The sequence below is a fragment of the Rhineura floridana genome, chromosome 6, assembly GCF_030035675.1.
Source record: "Rhineura floridana isolate rRhiFlo1 chromosome 6, rRhiFlo1.hap2, whole genome shotgun sequence".
Classification (NCBI taxonomy): domain Eukaryota; kingdom Metazoa; phylum Chordata; class Lepidosauria; order Squamata; family Rhineuridae; genus Rhineura; species Rhineura floridana.
In genome coordinates this window covers 67,222,473-67,235,406 of record NC_084485.1, presented here as the reverse complement: position 1 = coordinate 67,235,406, position 12,934 = coordinate 67,222,473, and the positions used below count along the sequence as shown (strand labels likewise).

Genomic DNA, 12,934 nt, shown 5'->3' with positions numbered 1-12,934 from the left:
TCATGCTAATTGTATAAAAATAAGCAAATTACCCAATTTATGAACCTAAAGTTATACATTCTTATTCTTATTCCCCCCTGCCCCTCCCTAAATTAACTCTCCATTCACAGAAATCATTCTCATCTACTGATATTTTGGCTGTCACTGAGAAGTTTGTTGAGTGCAGCCAAAATAGTGACAGAGATCATCTTATTGCTCAGGGCAAACCCCACCTATAAAATGTCAAACCAGAATGCCTCTTGATGTACATATCACTGGAAACTACAGTTGGCCTGGCATTGCTCCATTTGGTAGCTTCCCAAATAATTTTTGAGTAAAGAAAGGTTGAAGGTATTTAAACAGGTCTGGTAGAAAGCATGTGTTTGCAAGCGGTCTCCAGGTTCAAATCCTGGCATCTGTAGCCAATTAATCACTGTTAACAAAGAGGACAAAGGCCTACACCTGAGATCAGGGAGATTTGCGGCAAGTAATAAATCTTTGCTGCAAGATTTTGTAATATAGATGGTTCGCTGGGCTTAGCAGATTTTTATGGTCAGAGCAGAGGGGATCTGCATATTTTGTTTACAGATATCTATTCCTTACAATGCTAATGCATACAGAAACTTTATAATAAGACTTTAGGCTACTACTTTTGATGTGGTAAATTAGGAAACTCAGACTTTGGGGTTTCTTATTTGTTGTGCTGTAGTAGTTATGCATTTCATTGTATGATTGCCAAGAAAAATATTAAAATGTATAATTTTGGGAAATGTTAAAAAATACAATTCCCCCCTTCTCCCAGCAACACATGTGCATGGTAAGTGTGTGCTCAAATAGTCCAGTTCGCATATAGATATTTTTACAGCCCTGTCTCGATTCTGGAGATTTTTATTTTGGCAATGCTTTTGACTGGAAATATTTAATCCTTCTTTATCTGCCCTTTTCATTCAGACATAGATGTAAGATTGAATTCTCATCCTGGAGTATTACATGCTATTAAGCACTGCAATATGCAATCTAAATGCAAAGAAGCATGTAATATGCATCTTCACAAGGCATAAAACATCACAATGACATTTCTATTCAGGGTTTGTTTGATTCTGAATCTGATCTGCATCCACCACGCTTGCTTTTAGCAGCTTGCTTGCCTGCTGTGTGAAATCATCCATTCTTTCTTTCCTCCTGACACTCTCCTGGGGTAGCCTGAAGGTGGCCACTTAACCCAGTGAAAATAAATGGGGTCAATGTACCTTGACTCTGGAACCTTAAAGAAAATGGCATATATTAACATGAATAATTAGAGTCAAATGGATTGTACATTTTGAAATGACAGGGTAAGGTTAGGGCTTGAGACGTAGAACAGAATTTGAGAAATCAGCGCAGTGCCTGTGAAATATGCTGGATAGAATATATGTGGGCAGACTTATACCAGAGATGCGGGAACCTGGATCTGAATCATAGCAGGCTTGTTTGACCTCCCCATTTGTCTCATGGTAGGTACTTCACAGCTCTATCAATTTGAACTTACCCTGTTTTTGTGTGATGAAGGCTTGTGGTGAGTATCCCATCACCCAGATACAGAATTTATGAAAGATATGCCATATCCAGGTAGCCATAATTTTGGGGCCAGTAGTATGAGCACTCCATGCTCAACATTTGTGATGACTGCAGTTCAGATGTGCAGGAAGTTTTCAGCCTGAGTGGTCCCCACAGTTATTAGGAGCCAGTAGGGGCCTACTGTGTGTTACATAGTCCTTAAGGCACTTCCTGCATTTAGTGTTGAGTTTCATAGAAAGAGTTATACCTGCCTTTCTTCAGAATATTTCCATCTTCTACTCTTCTGTGGTAGCTCTCAATCAGGACTTCAGGAAAGCTTATGTCTGGATAAACATTAAGGTGGGATGTCCTAGGCATGGGTCAAAGTGTTGGGGGGTATGGCATTGTGGGAAGGACTGTTTGGGAAATGACAATGAGCAACTCCTTTTCTCACATTCCTAGTTGTAGACGACCATAACCCGCCTTGATAAGTTCTGTAAAAAGTTCTCAACTAAGATTAGGTTGATGGAAGATAAGCATGTATGTGTGTATATTTGTATGAGAGTCTGCATAAGGAAAGAGTACATTCTAGCTCCTGATAGGAAGTATCGATTTTGCAAGGATTCAAGAAGAAGAACATGGCATGTGTAGGAGGATTCTGATTTTGCTTTCCAGTGTGGACTGAACAATTCATCAGATTCACAGCCCTATACCCCCTGTAGCCTGAAGAGATAATCATAAATCCATTTTGAAATATGAACTTTTTTAACTGAATGAGGTGTGTGTATTTGTGTTAAAACATCCATATTTCCTGCTGCTTTTTATCATAATTCCTTACCTTTTATAAAGTAGGATAAAGAGATGTACAATTAATATGCTTCAGATGATAATTTTTTAAATAATTGTTTATTTTTAAATCGCCTTTCAACCCAAATATTCCCAGGGCTTTATGTAACATTTAAAATAAAACACAGCGCATAAAATTAAAACTATACAACCATCACTAAATACTTAATAGCAAACTATACAACCATCACTAAAACCTCAGTAGCAAATAATCCAGCAGGATGCAACCAACAGTCACATTAATGGTTTCCAAAAGTCTGATGTGAAATGAAGATGTTTTTATTCCATCTAAAACCCAGTAATGTAGGGGACAATTGTATCTCCACTGGGAGGGAATTCCACAGCCAGGACACAAGCCTGGTACTGTGCCCCTATCAAGCAGAATGGACCACCAGCAAGGCCTCCCCTGCAGACCTTAAAGCGTGGGCTGACAGGTAATAAATAATGGGAGATATCCTCCTTCAGATATTTGGGTCCTAACACCTTGCATTGAGCCCAGAAGCAAATTGGCAGCCAGTGCAGTTCTCTAAGGATCAGTGGAATGTGATCCTATCCAGCCATGCCACTCACTAACCTAGCAGCAGCATTCTGCACCAGCTCTAGCGTGCAGACCGTTGTCAAAGGCAGCCCCACATAGAGCAGATTCCAGTAGTCTGAATGTGAGATTATTAGAGCGTGTATTACTGTTGCAAGGCTATCTAGGTTTAAGAAGGTCCATATCTGGCAAACCAGGCAGAGCTGGTAAAAGACTGGATTCTTCCCAAACATGTGGAAAAAAATGGAAGCCACTAACCTGTGGTAGCCAATCTGGTACCCTCATGATGTTATTGGACTACAACTCCCATCAGCCCTAGTAAGCATGGCTGATGGTCAGTAATTGTGGGAGCTGGTGCCTTCCAGATGTTGTTGGACTATATGTTGGCACACCCTGATCCAGTCAATCCTCTCCTCTGCCTCAGATGTCTTAATTTTTATTATGATGGGATTGTAGCTGCATGCTGAGTCAGGTCCAGTTATTAACATTTTATATTTGACTGTGATTAAATCAGCACTTTACAAGCTTTCCTTGTGATACATTGCATCAAAATGCTAGGAGAATTGTTTGCCTATCTTAGGTAATGAAAGCAACTCATGAGCATTTTTTTCTCCTCCTTGAAACACACTATGCACTGCAGGTACCCATCTTTCTAGATATCTAGATCAGATGCTGAGTGAAACAATGAGAGAAATTTAATGTTTCACTCTACAGGTTCTGATCCTGACATTTTCTTTTTGACAGAACCATTACATGCCCTTTGGTGTGATAGTCACGCACAGATGTTCCCAAACTGTAGTCCACAAGCTTCATTCAGATGATCCACAGCAAGTCCACATTAAATATTCATGTTAACTTTAAACTGCATTTTATTGCTTCTTATGCTTCTTATATTGTATATTATTGTACTGCAATTTGAGTTCTATGAAATGCAAATTGTAATACAATAAAATACAATATTAGAAACAAAAGAAACAAAATACAAGGAAAAAAAACATACAACAGGCAGAAAAAACATGAAGTGGTCCACCTAGACCATCAGCAGTTTTCAAGTGGTTGATTGGGGGGGGGGGTAGTTTGGGAACCACTGCTCTAGCAGATAGAATTTAACACCATCCCTTTCTGTTGAGATTAACAGCAGTAGATTAACAACACAGTCAATGTGCTTTGGCATTTGAAAACTTTTTTATGCTTCTGAATGTCCAGAAGTTGTACAGAGAGATGCTGTGATTCCACACACTATTTTCCCACAAGTACATTGGTCATGCACATTGGCTGCATCCACACATAATGCTAAACTGTGGTTTGTTGAGCAAACCACTTAGTCATCTCACAGATAAGCAAGCAAGCAAGTCACGGCTTGTTTCTCCAAGGCATGGTTTCCACCTGCTCTTGCTCTATGCTTCTGTTGTTTGGCAAATGGCTGGGGTGGGGTGAGCAAACAAACCATGGTTAAGCAATGCTTATTGGATTCAGACATAACACCAAACCATAGTTAGAACAAGCCATAGTTTGTAAGCCAGCAGGAACCCATGGCTTCACGCTGTGTGTTGTTGCCAGAAAACAAACTATGACTAGTCTGCTGTACTGGGTTTGGATGCTCAAAAAAAAAACACTTTGGCTAAACATGGTTTGTTTAACCATGACATAGCATTAGGTGTGGAAGAGGACATATGTTTATACACTTCTTAAACAGCTCCTATATTTCCCCCCTCATTTGAAGCGTGCATCTAGTGGAGTGCTACTAGTATGCCTGTTACCCAAATCTATGTGCCATTCTGGTTATCTACAATGCTGCTTGATGAGAACGATGAAAGTTCTTGTTACTGATTGACCTGTGGGGTTTTTAGTCATGCATTTGAGAAGTTCCACTGCTGCCAGCATCTTAGTGTTTTTCTCTGTAAACCCTTTCGTTTTTGCATTAGTAAGAGTGTGGGTGGAATTTCAGTCTCGGAGAGAAAAGGTCGGGACAGCGTGGGCTGTGTTCTGATCTGATGTACAGCTGTGGGCAAACAGCACTGTGTGTGTCTCCTGACTACAAGCCACCCACTCACACAAGCATGGCAGCAAATTGCTTCTAGGAAAACGGTGAGTTGCCTGTCCATAAAGTGATGTCAGTGGAGCTTTTGGCCATTGAGATGTCTCAGATTTGGAGAGACTGCATTTGGATTTTGTTTGCTCTGTTAATAAGTCTGCCAAAATATGAATGACATTGTCTGTAGATTGGTAACTTTGTCCATCATATTGTTTTGGAAAACAACTGATGGGGAACAGGTTAAGATTTCCCATTTTGCTACTCTACTCTGACTTCCTCCCTCCCAAAGGTGCTTTGCTGGAACCAGTTAAATGCATTAGCATTAATGTGCAGTTAGTCCCTTAGTCCTATGTTGCCAGCCCAGTGAAGGCCAAACTTTACATTATGCCAGGAAGCTGTAATTGATTGCCCAACAATTTTTTTTAGTGCAGCTGGGGTGGGGGATTCAGAAATGAGCAGAGGGGGATTTAAACCTCCCCCATTTTTCTGATTTAAATTGCCCCCTTTTCCTGCAAGCTGCTATCTGCTCAATGGAGAGAAATGCAGGCATCATACAAGCAGCTATGTTCCCCCCGTCTGGAGCAAATAGTAGTTTATGGTGAGTGTGCATGCATGCAGTCAAATTTGTGTGTCTACACATACTTCAGCTTCATACTCAGAAGATTAATCATGGATCTTTCCCTGTAATGTGCATTTGTACACTACTTTGATGGTCTTGGCTGAAAAGTAGTCCACAAAATTTCAAACTTTCTACTGCAGATCTCAAGATGCTTTTTTTCTTTATTCATCTCTTATCTGGAAGGCTTTCACCACCTGCAGTCAAAAGCATTCTTTCCTTGAGTCCTTTAACACAATATTCACTAGCCCTCACCATCCAGTTTCCTAGTCCTTTCCAGCTCTCATAATGCATTGTCCCAGGATGTATGTTTAATGTCGTAGTTGAGTCTTGGAACTTGCACACTGTCAAAAAGAGTGGGACCATGGTATGTATTCTCTAAGATCCTCCAAGCTGGGTTAGGGTTAGGCTTACCAAGTTCTCTCCTTATGAACGTAGGAATGCCAGTCTGAATGTCTTAACAGAGAGCCAGACTATACATAGGAAGCTGCCGTATACTGAGTCAGACCATTGGTCCATCTAGCTCAGTATTGCCTACACTCACTAGCAGCAGCTCCTTAGGGTTTCAGGCAAGGACTTTCTCCCAGCCCTACCTGGAGATGCCAGGGATTGAACCAAGGATCTTCTGCGTGAAGACAGATGCTCTACCACTGAGATAAGACCTTTCCCCAGTTGAGCATGATGCTCAATTTCATATAATTTCTCTCCCTCACCCCCATCCACAGCGGTCTGCAAGCTTCATTCAGGTGATCTGTGGCATGTCTATGAAGAATACTCAGAGCAGCTCCTGTGAATGGCAGGTGCAGCAGCTGCTCCAACATTCTTAGACCCTGGTGGTTCACCTAGAATGTGAGCGGGATGGACCAGAAGTGACGGGGGGGGGGCACTTAAAAGGAATGGAGACGATTAGTAGCAAAGTTAATAAGAGGCTAGAATTAAGACGTTTAATCTTGATTCAATTAAAAATCTTACCACATGTAGCACAGCTCATGACAATTGCTACAGCAGGCAGGCAGAAAAATCATTTAAGTGGTCCGCCAAGATCCTCAGCAATTTCCAAGCAGTCCATGGGGGGGGGAGTTTGGGAACCACTGAACTAGGATAAAATGTGCATTAAAATGTATATATTAATGAAAATAGCATGCAAAATACATTACATTAGATAATATTGCTTTGCAAAAATGTGTATATTAGACAAAATTACACATATGCGTTAGGAGATATTTTCTCCAAAATACTGATGAATTTTCATGAGAACTTGAAAAAAAAATCACAAACTGATGTGGAAATTTAGAGAACTGGAATTAATACTGGAAAAATGAGAAACAAAGAGAAACCAAAATATTTGCCCATCCCTACCTGTGAGTAAGGCCCCTTGAATTTAAGATGACTTGTTTCTGAGTAGCTTTGTATAGGAGTTCGTTGTAAGGAAAGAAGCTCTTCATAGGGCTTTCTTCCTTTCATCTTCCTCTGAAAGGAAAAATGGAAGTTGCCAGCTAATAAATAATCCTAAAGCTTGGTGGAAAAACAACTGTTAATAGGAACTGAAATTTGTTGCTGAACATTAAATATGAGTAATCAAATTAATTTGAGTAGAAGAAAGAAAGCTGTATAAACGTTCTTGGTTAGACAGACAATTGTGGTGCTGCTAGCATGGGCCATTGTGACCACCTTTGTATGTATTGTACGGAAAGACTACACAAATGTTGGGATAATTTACCTGAGAAAGGGATAGCTTTCATGTGTCCTTGAACACATCCTGCCATCCTCTGGAATCATGAAAATGCTAGTGATGCTGTCAATTGTAGCTCCCAATATGTGGCCTGTGGGGTACATTAGGCTTGTGAAGCTACTCCAGTTGGATCACAGAGCCTTTGCCCTTCTTTTCCCCATCGCTAGTGCTCTGAGCCTTCCACACATTGTTTATATGGGGTAACTACACAACTGAACCAGATAGATGAGAGGCTTGCTCATTGCTATACTTGATAACAAATATATCAGGGGTTAGAAGTTGGGAGAGTTACATTCATGAAGTTTTTATTTATGTTAATCTCAGAGGACGTTGTATACTTTGGAGAACTTTAATTTGTAGCCCAGCCTGATTATTATTTGATATAAGTGTGTATGTGTGTGTGAGAGAGTGTGTGAGTGAACAGCTGGGGGGGAAACCTCTTTAGAACGTCTGGGAAGAAAATCGCAAACTAAAAAAACACATCCCTCTTAATCTCTAATCTGACTGGTAGAATTGGGACATGCAGAGAGGATTTTCTGATGTGTGCAGAGTTATATTCCCAGAGCAACATGCAGAATTTAGCATCTCACTAGTGAAAGGAAGAGGGTGAGAAATGCAGGGATTTCTCTGTGTTCGGCTTCCACATGAAAATTGCTGGTGTATTTTAGTGGTCGGTATAATAAACAGGGTGTTGCTTCATTTATGTCAGTGGCAGAGTCTGGCACTAAGTTTTGTATGTGGAACCATGAGTAAAGCGTGTCTAAAAATGCTACATGGAAATACAGTTGTGAGCCACATGCCATAGATAGGCTCTCTGAGTCTTTGTCACCCTATGATTCCCTTGTATGAGCTCTAATAGTCTGTGCAAGCTTGGTCAGTTTTGAGTACTTTGTGCCTAATTTTAATGAGTTATGATTTATGATTTATGGCTGCCTTGACCCTCCAGGTTTAATGGTTCGAATCATAGATTTGTGGGGGATAAGGCTATCAATGGCTACTAGTCATGATGGCTATATAATACCTCCAGGATCAGAGGCACATGCCTCTGAAAACTAGTTGCTGGGGAACAGTAGGAGAAAGCTATTGCCCTCATGTCTTGCTTGTAGGCTTCTCAAATGCATCTGGGTTAACCACTGAGGGGTTAAGTTATTTCTTATACCCCACCTCTCCTCTCATGAATTCCCAGGTTACCTAACAATAAGAAATACATAATTAAAACAAGATTAATAGCCACAATACAAAATTTCATATACCATACAATGCAATAGTCAGCATTATATTCAAATTTTAATTTTGTAATAAACAGTTTATAAATGTTATTCTAAACAGATAAAAATATAGTGGACTCATAGGTAAAATAATTATATATACTTATAAAACTACACGCACATTTATGAAAACAGTCTTAGAGTTATACAGAATATTCTGATGTTCTACTCTTATGACTACAAAGAAACTCAACAAAGAATTATTATTTCTATTTCAGTTACACAAAATGTATACAAAGATCTTACAATAACAGAGTAGACTATATTATCACATTATACTGCATTATACTGTAGCTGCATCAACTATGTGTCTTCAAATGAAGAGTGCAGAGTAATTTGATCTTGTACTTTATTATTCCAATAAAATACAAGTACCCAACGTTACATTATATAATATGATGCCACTCCTATTATGTTCCAAGTTATCCTGAAACAAAAAGGTGTCACCTGAACACAAATAAAGTGGAGGACAGCCTGATCTCAACAGGGAGGACATTCCAGAGGTGGAATACCACCACTGAGAAGACTCTGCTTTGTGTAGTGGCCCTTTGAGATATATTCACCAGGAACCCTACTAGCAGAAATGCTGGACTAGATAGGCCTCTGGTCTGATCCAGCATAGCCCTTACATTCTTAACCATGATTCTTGAAAATGTCTGTTTTTGCTAAACTGCTTCTAGTCCATGTGGTTTGGGAGTTAGCTGGAAAATGGGTAGGGAGGTAGTGTCTGCAAAAGCTGTTGAGGAGATGGATACCTCCCTGAGTCCTACTGGTATGGTTTTTGGCCATGCTCCTTTACCCGTATACACCTTATTTTTTCCCCCTTTCCTCTTAGATGCCAGATCCGATGAGGTTATGTTACTATGTATGCTTTACCTTTTTTCCATGGGCTCTTTTTTTTTTATCAGTTGTCGTCCAGCTAGGGATGGGGATTTGAGCAGGAAAAACAGCCCATGGGGAAACTGTCAAGTACTCTCTTCATACTTACTATTTCTCTGATCAAATTTGCAACCTCCCATAGCTGCTTTTTGTTTTTAAAATGGGAGACAGTTATATGCACTTGCTGTATAATATCCATTTTGGCCTGGAGAAGTATGGCTTTATGGTAAGGGTGATCACTAGGACATCAGAAGAGCTGATTTTAAGACTTCTTTCATCATAGATTGCTACTATGACTTACATAGGGTGGGAATTTACTCACTGAGTGAAATTCTCTCTGTAAAGTGTTGGCTGAATCCTTTACAAGATGCCCTGAAGTCCACACGTTAGTGACAGATGTGTGTGGGTGGAGTCTTCCAATTTGTGAGATAGTCTTTAACTTTAGAAATACTAGGAACTAACCAGATGAACTACTGAGGTCTTAGAAATTCTATTTCCTCCCATAATGTATTTGGAGGCATCAGTGATTTACAAATAGAAATAGGAGGCATGGGTGGGATGGAAATTATTCAACTTGCCTGGCTGATTCAGGCATATTATTATTACTATTATTATTATTATTATTACTATTATTATTATTATTATTATTATTATTATTAACAAGAATGGGAGACACAAATTCCTTTGTGCTTATATACTGTATTTAATTCTTTGGCTATATTTTACTGCTTTTCTGATGTTGGAACCCATATTCTACTCCCATTGTATTTATAAGCAGTAAACAGCTGTTTGTTTATTCCTCCAGGAACTAGGTTCTTTCACCCAGTCTAGCTAATAGCAATCTAGCTATTAAAATACAATAGGGCAATCATGTCTATCATCCTGCTTGTAAACTACTGGTACTATACTACTTCCATCACCCCAGAAAAACAGTGTTACTTCCTTGTTGAATTCCTCTTCCTTTGTATGTAGGAAGGGCTGGAAATGCAGACACCCAATTATGATAAGCACTTTTCTAGGCTCCTTCTATGTGTTGTGGAGAGGGACAGGGGATAGTAGTAAACTAACCTATTAGACATTTTGCTGAAGCAAGGAGAAATACATCTGCCATTCTCCTCAGCTTTAGAATATGATTGCCTCTATTGTACAAGGTAAGCTCTAATATGAAAAGGAGTATATCAAGTGACAGTCTCTTAAAACAATTACTGATCACCATCTCCTTGGGCTAGTGTGTGTATATTGCTATCAAGGGCTTCCTCCCATTTATTATTATTATTATATCCTGCCCTTCCTCCCAGAAGGAGTCCAGGGCAGCAAACAAAAACACTGAAAGCATTCTAAAAAGTCTTTAAAAAAAGACTTTAAAACGTATTAAAACATCTGTAAAAATGTATTAAACTTCTTAAAAATCTTTTTTAAAAAACAGCTTTAAAAACATCTTTAAAAGGATATGTAATATTTAGTCTGAACAACTCAAGATAGTGGATGACCTTAAAACATTATTGAAAAAATTGAAATTAACTGTTATCTGGGCAATACACCTTCACCTTTATATATCCATCTAGATTGGCTATTGCTATTTGCATTTATGAGTTGAAGCCCGAGCTGCTGCTCCCTATTTATATTTCATGAAACTGGTGTTTCCTTGCCTTGCCAATGGCTTCCTCCTGTACCATTGTTTGTGTGCAACAGGTGTAAACGCTGACAGGGACAGAGAGATGAGTCTGGAAATGCTTTGCTTGTACAGTTTTGTGTTTATTTTAGACATGAGCAAAGAAATCTGTCTCTGTGTCTTATTGGATGCCAGATATTTATAGCTCTATACAAGCAAACTTTAAATCAGGGATGAGGCAAGCTTTGATGAGTTATTGTAGCAGTTTTGAAGCTGAATGACTTATCCATTATTGCCATTTAATCCACATTACTAGCTTTTTAAAAAAAATTATAGAGTTTCTCAACATGAAATTGTCATGGGGTGTCTGTTTTCTAATGATCTCATTTTGTAGATGCAGCTTATTGTGCTAGAGATGGCAATCTTGCATTGGAAGGGAAGCAGAAAGTGTGCAAAAACTAGAATTCCTCACATGCAACGTCCCAATGTTTAGCCTGATAACGGCACCACAAGACATTAGTTGGTGAAATTATTTGTAATAGAAAATGTTAATTAAATCTAAGTATAGTGGTATTGAGAGCTTGTGTGGTGTAGTGGTTAAGGTGTTGGACTACAACTTGGGAGACTAGGGTTTGAATCTCCACATAGCCATGAAGCTCATTGGGTGACCTTGGCCAGTCACTGCCTCTCAGCCTCAGAGGAAGGCAATGGTAAAACCACCTCTGAATACCGCTTACCATGAAAACCCTATTTGTAGGGTCGCCATAAGTCGGAATTGACTTGAAGACAGTCCATTTCCATAGTGGCATTAACTTAGAAAGTAGATCCACAAATGTGTATATGTTACCTTGAATTTCTGAAATTTCCTGACAAATTTTGTGAGTCTGATGGCAGTTGATACCTGAATGTGGTTATCAGAGTCACTTGTGAATGTTCAGAAAATGGAGAAATATAGATCTGATTTGGGGCAGTCACAAATTACATCTGGGATAGCATTTATATTTAAATGTTGATGTTCACCAATTTTTTAGGACATTGAGTAGAACACTACTTTCTCTAGCCTGTATATCAAGCAGCATATACAGTATGTAATAGCTAAGTACTTCCTAATTTAGTTTAGCAAACACAGTGCTAAAAATAGTGTTTAAAAAACAAAAAGATAAGATATAAAGGCCAGTGAGAGAAAAGATGTGTCTTCTTTGATAATAAAATCAGTTGCTCAGTGGAATAATTTATTACATGTCTGTAATGAGAAAAGTATGTAGGCCAGTGGCAGAACACATGCTTTGCATCCCAAAGAAGTTCCCGGGTTCAATCCCTGGCATCTTGAAGCAAGATTTGGAAAGACCCCTGTGTGAAACTCTGGAGAGCCATTGCCAGTCAGTAGAAAATGATGAGCTAAATAGATCAAATATTTGATTCAGTATAAGGCAGCTTCCTATAATCCTAATTTATGGGATTTCCCAGGATATTTACTCAATTTCTGGCTAAATCATATAGCGATAAGCAAGAACATGACAATCTGCCATGGAGACAAATGACTGAGGTAAGATTTTCCATTTCTGTATGATTTTTTTCCTTCAGTGCTTTAAAGGAGTTCTGTTTGATAGAGGATGTTGCATGTATGAACCACATGTTGAAACCTGGTCAAACTTTGGCTCTCAGGGAAGAAGAAGAAAATTAGGACAGGTGTTTTTTATATTTTTAAATCTTCTTCCATGGAAACACACTACATTCTGCATCATGTAGCAGCTGCATCCTTGTAAGATCTTATGAGCTGTTATTTCACATCACCAGTTCCTTGCACGTTCCTCATGATTCTGATAATAGTCATTTTCCTTTTTCTGAGAAGTACTGGGAATATCAATATGCTAATACCAGAGTGGTATTAGTTTA

At 39.0% G+C, this 12,934-nt stretch overlaps 1 protein-coding gene across 18 annotated transcripts in view; it reads left to right on the top strand.

Moving 5' to 3' along the window:
- The window catches only part of NFASC (neurofascin), a 275,345-nt gene that overhangs the window by 103,046 nt on the left and 159,365 nt on the right, over nt 1–12,934 (top strand). The window contains exon 1 of one of the 18 annotated variants that reach the window (XM_061632191.1): nt 609–796. The exons of the other annotated variants lie outside the window; for them this stretch is intronic. The gene's annotated coding sequence lies outside the window, so the exon portion shown is untranslated. Of the gene's footprint in view, nt 1–608; nt 797–12,934 lie in introns of those variants that run through there. 18 annotated transcript variants of the gene reach the window in all.